The 14,790-nt window shown below is 38.4% G+C and overlaps 1 long non-coding RNA gene across 1 annotated transcript; it reads left to right on the top strand.

Moving 5' to 3' along the window:
* The first annotated feature begins 6,300 nt into the window (after positions 1-6,300).
* Positions 6,301-13,384, top strand: LOC110006591 (uncharacterized). Its single transcript, XR_002279633.2, has 3 exons — positions 6,301-6,975; positions 9,007-9,096; positions 12,326-13,384. It is a non-coding gene; the product is annotated as an uncharacterized LOC110006591 (long non-coding RNA).
* The last annotated feature ends 1,406 nt before the right edge of the window (positions 13,385-14,790 follow it).

Below are 14,790 nucleotides of genomic sequence, written 5' to 3'. Positions count from 1 at the left end.
CAACACATACCTTGGCGAGGTCGTTTTTGGTTGGAAATTTAAGGCACCGATGGAGTGTAGATGCTACCACAAGATTTTCATGTAGCCACAGCCTTCCTTGCAGCATGTTGAATGATGGTTTTATATCCAAGACATAAAACTTTATCATTTGGACGACAGGGCTAATCTTGAGAGTGAGACACAATATGCCTTCATTTTTTCTTTTGATCCCATGGTATGCAGCGATATTGAGCTGACACAACTCGAAGTCATTCGAGCTCTTGCCTATCTGCTTCACCGTTTTCATAGGGCATAAGTTTAAGGATGCCCCTTTATCAATGAGTACCCTCTGTATCTCATTACCTTGCATGAAAATGATGATGTGCAATGGTTGGACGTGAAAACGATTGAAGCTGACCGGGATATCTTCATCTGTGAACACGATCGGCGTTGGTGCTATCAGCTGGTTGATCATTCCGCACAACTCATCCAGTTGTGTATTGCTTGGGATGTGCGTCTTGGCGAGGACTTTCTCAATTGGGGCCCTATGCACCGGTGAGTTATTAAGCAGCTCCAAGATGGAGATCTGAGCCTGGATCGTGTCAAAATGAGCCGACAAATCGTAAGTGATCGAGTTTTGGGGTTCTAGATTTATAGTGATCACCGGTTGCTTGGGCTCGGGGGTTTTCCCTATTCTTTCCTCGAGGGTATCGGTCATCAAACGGATGGGCTTAAAAACTCGGCCTCTTCGGGTCAAGGAATCTACTTCACCTGCTTGAAGCTCGGTATGGTCAGCCCTTGTGAGAGTAATGGGGACCGTTGGGGCGTTGGCTCCTTGATTGGAGGATGATCCCTTCTGATTGATCTGGACCACATCAATTTCTAATATATTATCTTCATCATATTAGTCCCACTTAGGGGGGTTGTCGAGGCTTTGAGGTGAAGGGGTTCCTTTTAGAAGATCCAATAGGTCGTCTTGGGGTTCTTAGAGGTGATGAGCACAAGGGAATATGAATTGAGCTTGATCTTCTTCTTCATCTCCATTCACGACCATGTGAATGACAACCTTCCCTTTTGAGTTGCCATGTGCTTCCGTCTTTTCGGCCGTTGTGACCGTATTTTCAAGAAGATGATTTGTGAAGAAACTCTTCTTTTGATTAGGCTCTTCAACAGGCTAATTTTTTGGTAGGACACTGATGTCGCCCATATTGATCAACCCTTGAATAACTTGTTTCAAATGATAGCAATTTTGGGTGTCGTGTACATGATCTTGGTGCCATTTGCACCATTTGCTCTTGTCTGTGACTTGGAATGGTGACTCGGATGGTGCTGGGATATAAATCATATCTTTGAACAGGAGTAATTCAACACTTTTTCTAATGGATCTTTGAGAGGAGTGAAGTTATCATCTCTCCTTTGGTTGTTATTTTGAGTGTTGGCTCTAAGCCGAACCCTCTGGTTTTGGTTCTGATAGTTGCGTTGAGCAGCTAAACCTCGAGCTGGCCCATTAATGACAATTTCATTAATCTGACCAGAAGTATTCCCCTTGTTGTTGTTATTGTTGTTCTTATTTATCTTTTTTTGAGGAGTGGTTATGGATTTGTTCTCGGGTCTAGTTCTGAGAGGTGTTCCTCTGACCATTTCGTGGCATGCCACCCGCTCAATCATGGAGTCAAATGTGTAGGGGATAAGGCATTGGCTAAAGAAGGTCCTATATTCGAGAGCAGCACTTTCTAAGGCTATGGAGATCTTACCCGGGTCTGTGAGTGGACATTCAATTACCCCCATTTCCACCTCGCAGAATCGATTGAGGAAGTCCTCAAATGATTCTCTTGGATATTTTTTTGTTGCGCTGAGTTCGCCTAGGGAGAGAGGCCTTGGTTTCGATCCACTATAGTGAGAGACGAATAGATTGAGCATTTCATCTTGAGTGATGTGCAGTTGAGTACACATCATTCTTCTATGCCAGTTCAAAGCCTCGTCGGACAATGTTTTTTTGAAAATATGGCCTTCAGTTGATTTGGCATTTCTCGCAAAGCTCGAACGAAGAGGAGGTATACATTAACATGGGTATCTAGATCGCTTTTCCCATTGAACTTGTTTCAGATTTTTGGGATGATGAATCCGAAGGGAAGGTCCTCCATGCCTCCGAGGGTCTCATGAACATAGGCCTTCAGCGGTAAAACTTCTTGAATGTCTATTCTTATAAGCATGTCTTGCATTGCTTTCATGGTACCTTCATATTGGGCATTCGGCATGATGGTAGGCCCACCAGTTGGTGGGTTCCCAAGTGTAGACTGATGAGTCAAGACTAGGGCTATGTATTGGCCAGTATGGAGTCACCGGGGCAGTTTGGTATAACTGAGCCTGAGGGGCGTATTGTCCCATTGGTGTTACCATAGGCTACGGAAATTGCACGGTCTATTGGACCGGATGGACTACTGGGACCTATAGAAGAATTGGTTGACTCAGTTGTCCTATGGATTGTCCTATAGCACTAAGTTGGTTTGGGACCGACACATATGCAGGGGCGTAACCAGTGTAACCTCGATCAACTAAACTTTGAAGGGCAGCTTAGACACCTACATCACCTAGGGGTCGATTCAAATCGATACCTCTGTTTCACATGACATTCAAGTTATCATGAGCTGTGCTATGGTAGCTTGAGGCCGGATCAGATCCCCTAGGCTTAAGTGGGTCTTGGTTTCGAGACCGGCATGCCTCAGGGTTATCTTGATTCGAGTTATGGGAATGAGCATTTGACACCGCATGAATTTCTTCCCTCTTTCGACTCCTACTTTGGTTACCTTAGAGCCCTTGCAGGAGGACCCCAAGTCAAACCCTTTGTCTATTGAAAGTCTTTTGAGCGGAGCTAGCTTTTCGGGCCACACAGATCTCAGGATTAGGAGCTGATCCTTGAAACTCTGCTTCTAATTGAAGACTTGGGTGCCAAAAAATGGATGGACCCAGGTTCTGGCTATAATCTCATGGGATTGTGGCATACTGGACTCTAGGTTTTGGATGATTAGGTTTAGAGTCGCCTATAGAATAATCATCGTTGTCCCCTTGGGTAACCGACATGGTAACTCTCTTTTACCCAGTTCATGAATCTATAGTTACGGTGAGATCTAGACCAGAAGGCTTAGGATAGAACCTAGTCTGGTTCTAGGGGCAACTAAGACCTAAGCTAGGACTAGACTGGATGAATCTCGCTAGACTCAATGGGTTTTGGTTTAGACCCCTAACTAAGATAAGCCTAGCCAAGCTCTAGAGGCAACTCTATACTAAGAGTTAGGCTAAGACCTAGACTGAGATCTAAAGTAGATGGGTACGAGTCTTGGCTCGGACTTAGAGGGAGTCTAGGTCTGAACTTAGGTGTGAACTTGGTTTGGACCTAGACTGAGCTGAGTACAAGCCTGAGCTTGAACCTAGAGGGTTCTGAATATCAGACCGGGTGTTGACCCGAACTAGATCAAGGTTTGGTTAGGTATGTACCTTGGTTCGGACCAAAAGGGAGCCTAGGTTCGGACCTAGCTCTGAACTTGGTTCGGACCTGGGATAGGTTGGGCACAGGCCTGGACTTTTCAAATTTAGACAGAGTGTGGACCCGGACTAAGGTCAAGGTGAGATTTAGCGAGAGCCATGGCTAAAACCAAAAAAGGGCCTAGACCAAGCAGAAGACATAACGTGACTGCTCGACACAAATCGTGTCAAGCGATGTGTGCTTCGAGGTGGAACTCGCTCGATAGCACAGTAAAGATGGAGGGGTAAGCAACCCCTGAGAAGGTGTTCAGTCAAAACCATGAAACCAAGCAAGTCCATGCCTAGTCGAGTGCGCCCCGAGTCGAGGGTGACTCGATCAAAGCACAATTAGATAGAGAGTGCAGGTGACTCTGGATTTTTTTTTTTTTTTTTTTTTTACCCTTGTTTTTTTCTTTAATGAAAAGAGAAAGAAGTAGCAACTACCAAATTACAAGCAAAAAAGTGAAAGAGATTTTTTTTTGAAAAATTTGTTTTGTTTTTATCCTTTTTTGCTTTTGGAAAGGGGGTAAAGTGATTTTTTTTTTTTTTAAGTGAAGATTCTTTTTTTTAGAAAATGAAATGCTTTTTAAAAAAAAATTATTGTAGCAAAAGTGATTTTTTTTTTTTTAAAACAAAATTAGATTTAAGATTTGTTTTTTTTTTTTTTTTTCTTGCAAATAAAATTTTCTTTTTTTTTTAAAGAAATGAGAAAGGCCTTATTTTTTATTTTTTTTTTGAAAGCAAGATTTCCTTTAAAATATTTTTTTATAGTTAAGATCACAATACCATTAATATGAAAACGATTAAAGGGGAAGAGACCAAATAATATTTTGAACGTGAATACCAAGACGGCTAGCCAGGAAAATCAAAAGTATTATCCACATAAGGAATTGTTATTGTTATTGTTATTGTTATTGCTATTGCTATTGCTATTGCTATTATTATTATTATTATTACTTTTATTACTCTTATTATCATTATTATCATTATTATCATTATTATCATTATTATTATTATTATTATTATTATTATTATTATTATTATTATTATTATTATTATTATTGTTATTTTACAAGATAACTTTTAGTTAGGGAATGGGAATTTGAATGGTGCAAATAGAGCTATCTAACAGTAACAGCAGTATCTATCCATGTTAATAGAGAGGAGGTGAGAGATCCTAAATTACGGGCAAAAGAATAATAAACAAACGACCCATCAAGAGAATATTAAAGTTGGAAAACATGTAGAAAAGATGGGTATGGAAGATATCCATGAAAAAGATAAGAATAGATAGAGATCAAAGAAGAGATCCCGGGCAGTGAGGATTTGAAAGCACGCATTTGGATAACCATTCCAGCCAGCAATAACCCGCAACCACCATCGTGCCCAAACTCTTTCTGGAGGCCCGGCGTTTCACTTTTTTTTTTTTTTGGCAAACAAAAAGATATTTAAATGATGCCAACAACAATAATAAAGCAAAAGAAATGTTTTTTTTTGATCAAAACATGGCCCTAGAAAGGAGATTAGATTGTTTGTTTTGTGCACTGATCTAGCTTGAAATGCCCCACGGTGGGTGCCAAATTGTTTACGATGTAAATCAAAGAGTTCTCCAGATAAAGATCCTTCAGATTGGAACACCAAAAAACTAATGTTTTTTAAAAGAGTGTGATAGAGAATGGGACAATCAAATTCTGATCCAAGGCCAGATCTCTTAAAAAACAAATAGATCCGCTCTCATATCGGCAACAGAGCCAGCATCGATCCAAAATCACTAAATACAATATAAAATGCATTAAAATAGATTTAATAAATAAATATAGAAAAAAATGCAGAAAAAGTAAAACAATACCAGACCGGGCCAGTTGGCCCGAAACTCCCGAGGATTCGAAACCTCGCCCGTATCAGGACCGACTGAGTTTCGCTTGTATCAAGACCGACTAAGTTTATGCCCTGCAAGTGGCTTAATAATAGGATTTTCCTAGGTCTAGGTTTTTCAGGTTTCACAATCTCTCAGTTTTCTCTGGGCTTTCTCTCTCTCTAACTTCCTAGCCTCCCACATCCCCCCTCTTTCTACCACGCCTCACCTCTCTAAGATGCACTCAATTTTTTATTTTTATTTTTAAAAAAAAAAAAACCTAATACGGATGTAGAATGGATAACTACTAAAAAGTACAAGATTTGCTAGGTGTGGATCATAGGAAGAGGACCATGGATTATGGTAGTCTATTGTTTAGGGGTCTACTAAAATAGTTTGGTCCTATGGGTTCAGTAAAACCATGGAATTTGTCAATTTTAAAATAGGGTATCTACAACTATTTAATCATGAGATATGATTTTCTTACCGTACATAGAAAGTTCAATTCAATTTCGTTTTTTTGGTATTTTCTTTTGTTGTTTGCAGACAAGACAAAAACTTTGTATTTTTTTGTTTTTTTTTTGTTTTTGTTAAAGATGGCTTACTAAAATGTATTATAAAATATCATAAAACAATGGTTATACACATAAAATAAAGGAAAAGTTTATATAAGGTTGCAACCATATATGTAGAACTACAGATGCACCTCAAAAATCCATCAAAAAACGTAGTTTTAATGTTGAAAAACCCTTTGATTGATCATCTCGACATCGAGATGTATGACCATGAAAAATAAAAAGATTTTATATCTCAAAAATAGTGCATTTTACAACATATTATCTATACCGTCCATTTTCAAGATTTTCATATGCTAATAGATCTACTTTATTTTAACCATTTTTGAAATTTAAAATTTTATAGTTAGATATAAAAATAGATTTTGAGATAATCCTAAGAACATTTTACATTAAAATTATATACCATGATAAAATTTGAAAGTGCACCTTACCTCTACAGCTACGGATGCATCCGTATGCTAACTGCACCCTAAAATAAAAGAAGGAAGAAAGAGAGTTCAGAAAATAAAAACGATGAACTTCTTCTCAATCCCCTTCTCTTTTCTCGGACCCTTACTTCAAATCTCTTGTGCGAACTTCTAGTTTTGTCGTTTCAGAAGATGGTACTTTCGACGATCCTAACAAGGGCGGTTTTGTGGCCAGTCTCTCTCCCATATCGTAATTTAATGGGCCTCATTTTCTACCAGTCCCCCTTTCGACAAGTTTACACCTGAAATTGTTTAGTAAGAAACGTCTAGTGCCCACTGTGGGGCTCGTTAAGCTTCTGATACTACAAAACTACTGAAGTGCCCCTCCAAACATTGTCCCGAAGCGTCACCAATAGGAGGAAGCTCGCACTCTGTTGTTTTCAGGTCTTTTCTAAGAAATCCACTTGGCCACTGCAGTTCCAATAGTTGCCGGAAAACTGTGGCTGGGACTGTCAAGTCCGCTCGAAATTGTCGATTGAAGCCAAGTACTCATCGGGGTGGATGAGCAATGGCCGAGGAAGACCCATGGAGGTTCGAGGGTTGTCATATCGGATTTGGTTTACAGAGGAACGAGGTATGCCAGAAACCCATCTTTTCGATTCATCAAGTTCCCTAAAAATCCTCATATTTGTCACTTTATTTCAGTTTTTCTTCACAGATCTAAGCGTTTTGGGTCCTCACGAATCTTTTGGGTCCAAAAGTCACAATTTTTATTAGAAATTTTATAGGTTTTGGGTTGTGGGGTTGGCCAAATTTTCAAATTCCTGTGGGTTTTAAAAAGTTTTGAAACCGGTGTTTTGGTAATAGTGACCATTCATTTGGTCGGGATTCAGATTTCTACTGCCCTTTGGGTAGTTTTATGACCATTCTGAGCCAGAAAAAAGGCTCATGTCCTCAGCCTCAGTTTTCTAGCGAACCCGTGCTGGTCGCCCATCGAAATGCCACCAGCGGCATCGGGGACTGGCGAGGGGGTTTCCATCACCTCTTTGGACGGCGATGGGATCTGTTGGGGCCGTCAGTTCATGGGTCGGATGTTTTGGCATCCCGAGTCAACCCTTCATTGGCCGTAGACTGGGGTAGGGTTTTAATTATATAATTTCGGATCTTTTGAAGATGGCCCCCTTTCTTTTCGTACATTTTTATCTTGTAATGATTTGGTTAATGTGTTTGACCGATCTAATCCTGAAATTTGCACTTGGGTTTGATCTATAAATTTTGGGGTCTTTTATGTACTTTGGGCTTACAACCATAGTTATTGTGGCCCCCCTGCTCTGGAATCTCGCTCCAATATTCTGGTGGCGGGATCTCGTTCGAAACCAGTTTCTAAATTTTTGGGATCTCGCTCCAATTTTTTTGATTCTCGATCCCATTCACTTGGGAGCTCGCTCCCTCTAAATCAGGAATCGCGCTCCCATTTACAACGGAGCTCGCTTTATCTACTTCATGGATCTCGATCCCAAGCATAATGGACCTCGCTCCTTATAAAACACGGATCACGTTCCCATTCGTAACGGATCACGATCCCATTTGCAACAGATCTCGATCCCATTTTCTCACAGAACACGTTTCGTAACATTGTAGATGTGGTTCCCGAACAAATTAAATACCCACTCCAATAATTTTAAGATCGTGATCCCGATGTTCTCGGATCTAGGTCTTAATTGCAACACGTCCATGGGCATTTACCTATAGTAATTACACCAGAAAGAAAAGGCTTAATTTATTGTAGGGTGTGGTTCCTACTTTCTAAACGGTTTAAATTTAAAACTGTCGTTTCACCACAATGGCTTACGATGCTTATAGATGGCAAATAATATGTATAAACCATGCCAATAGAGAGAGAGAGAGAGAAAGAGAGAGAGAGAGGGGGGGGGACATGCTTGGAGAGAGAGAACCTAATTTGGATTTTTTGAAGGATGGAATAGATTATTTTTAGACCAAATAGATTTTTCACTCATGAGTATTTCATGAATATTAATGCACCTCTAATTATAAAATATTATATTCATGTCTTGCATAGTGGTAAGAAACGAAATAATTTTGTGATCCCAAAGGAGTTCAATGCTTTTTCTCATGTACAAGGGAAAACCCATATCTCATTTTTATATTGGAAAATATAAAATTAAGTTTTTATTTAATTAGATATGAAGTGAAAAGAAATTAATAATAGGTGTTATATTGAAGACAATGTTATATAATATAATCGTGCGGTTCCACGATTTTTCTTAAAGGTGGCATGTAGTTTTGGAAGGAAAGTACTAAATAGATTTTTTAACTGATGAGTATTTCATGCATATTAATGCTCATCTATTATTAAAATATTATATTTATGTCTGGAATAGTAAAATATTATATTAATGCTTTCCATACCACGTATATACTTCCACTTATCCGACCGTCGAATATGTATGGAGGGCTAAGATTGACCCAAAATGTTATATAATCTCATCATCTCTCACACCCTCCATCGCTCAAATCCTTTGCACAAGGAGGACCCCACCCCATCCGAATACCCATTCTTTATCATTCCCTAACTCTCTCTCATATTCTCATAATTTCATTTCACCTCTCTCTCATATTCTCATTTCCACCTCTCTCTCTCAAGTCTCAACAGTGAACTGACAGAGACAAAGACAAGCCAAGAGTCCAGGTCCAGCACAACAACACAAACCTCATTCACCACCACAACCGCAAGGTATTTTCCTTGGCTCTTTGTTTGTTATTTTTCTATACAGTATTACTGCTCCAACTCACAGTCACTTCTTCCTGTTCCAGTCCTCTAATGGAGACCTGAGCTTTCGATTTTCATCTATGGAGCATAAGCCCTTAGCTTTAGGGTTTATAGTTATGCCTTGTACTTTATAGTTATACTTTATAGTGTTCCTTTCTTGGTGAGCTCAAAGCCTCCGACAATTTAATCATATGCAAAATATGGTTTTATAAACTTTTTGCAATTTCTTGCAAGAGTAGTAGACTCAGTAGGCATAATTCCACGATCTTGTTCTTGTGATCTCAAAACAAGCCCTATTCCTATATCCTGTTGCTCAATCTTTTGCTTTGCATAAATGTTTTGTAAACTCTTTTTTGTAATGTAAAGTTGTAAACTCAGTAGTTTAAGTATAACAATACATTATTCTGCAATCTTATTACTATTGTTCAATACTTCAATTCCTTGCAAAGCTTTTTTTCCCCTTTTTTAGCAGTTTCCTCAATCCTGATATACTTTTTCTGCTATTTCTCTCTATAGATTTGTGCATTTCATGAAAAATGTCTTCTAAAATCGTGTGTTGTTTCAGGGATTAGTGAAATATTAGGTATTTGTTACAGGGCTTTGTGTGTTTTGTACTCTTTCTTTTTCTGTCGTTCGATCTCTCTCTCTCTCTCTCTCTCTCTCTCTCTCTCTCTCTCTCTCTCTCTCTCTCTCTCTCTATCTATCCATCTATCTATCTATCTCTATTTCATGGAAAATGTCTTCTAAATTTTCTTGCTCCATTATTACATTTATGTGCATTGAGATTGTCTTCTTCCTTCCACTAGTCACTTCGCTTGCTTCAGTAGTCACTTCATTTCCTGGTTGATAATTGATACATGAAGTGTACTATGGCTTATGTGTAACCATTCAAATGCTACTGATAAAGGATGAGTTTTTTTTTGCTATGCATGCTAGAAAGTCAGAAGTCTACTGTTACTTCTCTATCTGGTTATCAATTATCTATGAATGTGATATCCACAGTCAGTGTGGGATAAGCATCTCTCTCTGAAGCCATAAATCTAGGTGCAAATGTGTCCTCACTCCTTAGTAATACTATCTCTCATTGTGTGTTGTCAAACAGAAATCGCAGTGTTGTCCTTCATTTCTTTTTATTTTTTAATTGGTTATTCCTTTGCATGTTCTTTGTGAAATTTCACAGGTTCCTTCTTCTATATGCATCTATTCTTGAATTAAACCGATTTTGGACCCATGTCCGATTAATCATTAGGGTTTTTATCTTCCGAACACACTTGTACTATACTATTGCATAGTTGTGCTGTTAATTTTACTAACATATTGTGTGAGGAATCATAATCCAAAGTAAAAGAGCCCCATGTATAGTCCAAGTTCCTACACATAGGTTGACTTTTAAGTCCTAGGATCCTATCTAGTATTCCCTAGAGGATGACTTCAAAGTATATACTCTATTGGCTCAACCAATATCCCTATTGTTCCCAAGTCCCAACCGACGAAGCTCCAGCCCCATCCATTTTCATTAAAAAAACCAAAGCTTCGAAACTCCATATGTACTCTCTCTCTATTTGAGAAAATAGTGTGTTTTCATTTTCTCTCTCTAATAAACCCAAAGAAGCTCAAGCTGTTAGATAATAAGCATGAAGAAGGCTTACTTATAGAATTTGTACTATTCACACAAAAAGACCATATGAACTCAATTTCATTACTCTACTTGTAGTTGTACTAAAACATAGTACATGTATATATAATGTTAGAAACTACTTGGGAGCTTTCTAGAATCTAGACTCGTTCTACACCATTCTAGTGAGGTTTTCCCTCTCATAACATACGACCTATATGTTTGGACGAAAATAAAATATTTTTCACTTTTATGCTTGGAGGAGATTACAAGATTATTACAGATAGTTCTAGACTTCACTCATTTCCAATTCAAAATTGCATGCATTGCATCCTTTGGAGTTTGGAATCTTGGGATTTGGACTCCTCCTTCCCAATCTAGGAATTGTTACATTGGAACTCTATACGACATTTTTACATCATTCACAAATTCATTAATTAAAGTGTCGGGTTAAAAACTTAAAAATATAAATTGAAGAGTACCACATATATTCCAAGTTCCGACATATGACTTGACTTATAACGCTTGTCTCATATGACATAGAAGATGGCTTTAAACTCTAGTGGCTCAACCTCTATCCCTATTATCCCCGTCCCACCTCCCTATGGGAAATGTCCTTCGTTTCCAAGGGTGTGGAAGTTTTGTTGAAGACGGTGGTCTTCTGTCGAAGGTTCGATCATCTTATGAAAGATATATTGTGGGTTTGATCTTATTATGAGAGCCTTAATGTTCGTCTTGACCTAGTATGCTCCACTCTTGAAGTTGTAAATGCCAGGCTTATGAAAATTGAAGATACTATCCAGCGTATTGCTCGTGACATTGAAGTGGTTGAAGATGGCCTTGAGGAGCTTCTCTCCTCGGTATACTAGTACTAGTTGGGTCTATGGTCATTGGTCGTAGTCCTACACTAGTTATTGCTGTTGGGTTATTTCTTTAGTATTTATTTTATGATGAGCTCTTCAGTTTACAAACATGTAATTGTCAGCAAGGATTTACATGAGACAATAAATGGGTACTCACCGCCCTCTCATACTCTATGCAATTTGAGGCCTGTACCGTAAACTATCCACTCTCTTATTCTCTTTTCTACTTTTGGTATTAAGTTTTATTAATGTTCTTAATTTCCTTTCCTTATATCTATGGTTTTTTAAATGTAATACTTTTCATTGGAATTATGGTATATTTAATTGCAAAGGTGGTGTGTTTCATTACAATTTTTATAATTTATTTGTTGATTCAACTTGTATCGTGGTATTTCGAAAACAAGAAAATTAGAACATGGTGATTCTTTTTTATATTTTTGCTATATATTAGAAGCTCTAAAAGAAGCACCATTACTATTGTTTTGCACTAAGTAACTTTGTTGTATGTTTGCCAAATTATTCATGATGTTATAATTGCCTATGTTTTATATTTTCTTTACATATTAATCATGATGTATCTTTTTTTAATATCAATAATTAATTGCTATATGATGTTATTTTTTATAATTGGTAAATGAATCATGGTGCTTCTTTTCTATATTTATGTTATATATTAGAAGCTCCAACCCCATCATTAGAATTAGTTATTTTGTAGGTAAAAAATGGATGGAGAACTGAGTGATGCTTCTTCTCAAGTATCCAATGCACCGCTTCATAATCTTGAAGCTTATGACCCTGATATACCACAATATATGGCACCCCTCCCTCCACCTCCAACTACCGAACATCAAGGAATCCCCCCCCATAATCGGAAATATTTTACAACGCACCTAATTTAGACTTCCCGCCGATATCTTTTAAAATAGGCTTCAGGAGATTTTAATGCGAGGTGGTGAACCCCTCCCCCAATACACAGTTCGTAGTTACAATCCTCCACGTGCTATGGTATTCCAAGTGACGGTAACTATATGCGGCCGCACATTCCAGGCTGAGGCCTCATGCACTAAAAATGATGCAGAGAAATCTGCAGCTCGTGAGGCCCTTGTTTTTATTAATCTCCTCCATACTTTGGCTGATACATTATTTGAGACCCTTAGAGAGAACGAGGGCCTCCGACAGCTTCAAGCCAAATGGTTAGCGCCCTAGATGCCTCGCGCTTAATTTCTGGGAGAGCTGAGAGAGAACTATTAGGCATTCAGAATGCCATGCAAGCTCTTTCACGAGAGTATGAACTGGTAGTGAATGTAAACATCCAACTAAGTACCCAGCTCGCAGCTTACCGAAATGAACCTCTCCCACCTCTTGATTTCAATTTGGAGGATCTCTAGCCCATTTAGATGCTGACAGCCTCGTCCCAATTTCCTTTTTATGCCTCTTTCCTTTTTTAGTGGCATATGGTGGCCTTAGGGTCTACCATAATCGGTATTGTTAAGTATCGTGGCGGCGCTCATCGATTTTTTTGAGATCCTTGGTGGAGGGTGGCAGGAGGGGAGGGGCTAGCCAATGCATGCAGCTATGGATCGAGGCTTGGAGCTTTCATGATCGTGGTCGTTGGTGGAGGGTACCGTCATCATACTTATTTTTTTATGTGCCCATGGGGCGAACGCTTCTACTCTTATCTTTTACATTCCTCTTACTGTAATTATTTGCACATTGTTGTGCATTTAATTTATCCTCTCACTCTTCTGTTTTTTGGGTTGATAATCTCTATGGTTTAATGCACATGTACATCCTCTCTCTCTCTCTCTCTCTCTCTCTCTCTCTCTCTCTCTCTATATATATATATATATATATATATATATATATATATATATATATATATATATATATATCTTTTTGTATATCTTTTACTTTGTTATTGATTGCGTTTTTGTCATGTGCATTATATCTCTCTCCTTATCTTATCTCTTTTATATGTGGGTTTCTTTAGTTTGGCTACCACATTGACATTAAATTTATTATTGTCACTTTTTTTCACATATCATTTACTTTGTGCACAAAAATTTATTAACGGTTTGTTGCGCACAAGCAATTATGAATGTTCTTGACCTTTTTATACAAGTCTATCACTCTATCTTCTACTAAGTTTAGGGAGAGAAGGAAAGGCATATAAAGAGAGTGGAATGGTGTGTGGGAGAGAGAGAGAGAGAGAGGCCTAGTGAGATAAGATTCAGACGTGAGCAAGGAAGATGTATTGACTATTGAGAGATGAGATTAATAAAGTAATATTCTCTTATTGTGCAATGTATCCCATTTTGTAATATTATGGAACCGAATGAAGTCATTCAATATTTTGGAGGGGATAATACAGGTGTAGAAGTTGAAGAGGTTGATGAACCATCTCGAACACCTTTATGATGGTATGTCACTCTAGTAGGTAGTGATACGAAATTGGGAGGTGGGGGGAGGAATTGGAAAGTAATTTCGACTGTCGAGATATCCCTTTCACATGATCGTACGTACGTGTGCATGCACATTTATTAGGCCTTTTACAGGGGGAGAAATCTAAGGGTATAATTCTTTGCCCAAAAATATCAAAAGAGGAACGAGATGCATTGAGGGTAGAAGAGTCTAAGGCTAAACGTTTGTTTGATTCGAGTCGAAAAGAAAGCATTAGGTCGCTTGATCAAACTGTATTCACTTCATTATCGCAGCGATCAGGGTTGACGCAAAATCTTCGAGTTCAAACAAAAGAGCTAGGGGTAGTATAGCGCATATGTTTGATGCTCATGCGAGGGAGGATGTCGATGCCGCAATCGTTCGATGTTTTTATGCTCATGGGATCCATTTTAATGTGGTAAAGGGTCCTCGGTTTCAAGAAATGATATATGTAATAAACAATGTTCCCAAGGGTTATGTGCCCCCTAAATATGAGAGATTGATGACAAGTTTGCTAAATAAAGAGAGGAGTTGGATTGACAATGAGCTAGGTGCATTGAGAAATGAATGGCCAACTTTTGGGGTTTCTATTACTTCTGATGGATCGAGTAATGTGAAGAATCAATCCTTGATAAACATAATGGTTGTATCAGAGGGTAAGGCTATGTTTGTGAATGGCTATGATTGCTCCAAAATTGAGCATACTAGTCAGAATATTGAGGATATACTCTTAAAGGCCAT

The sequence above is a fragment of the Amborella trichopoda genome, chromosome 7 (genome assembly GCF_054954075.1).
Source record: "Amborella trichopoda isolate Santa Cruz 75 chromosome 7, AtrichopodaSantaCruz75HAP2 v2.0, whole genome shotgun sequence".
NCBI classification, from domain to species: domain Eukaryota; kingdom Viridiplantae; phylum Streptophyta; class Magnoliopsida; order Amborellales; family Amborellaceae; genus Amborella; species Amborella trichopoda.
This window is presented reverse-complemented; position numbering and strand designations above follow the sequence as displayed.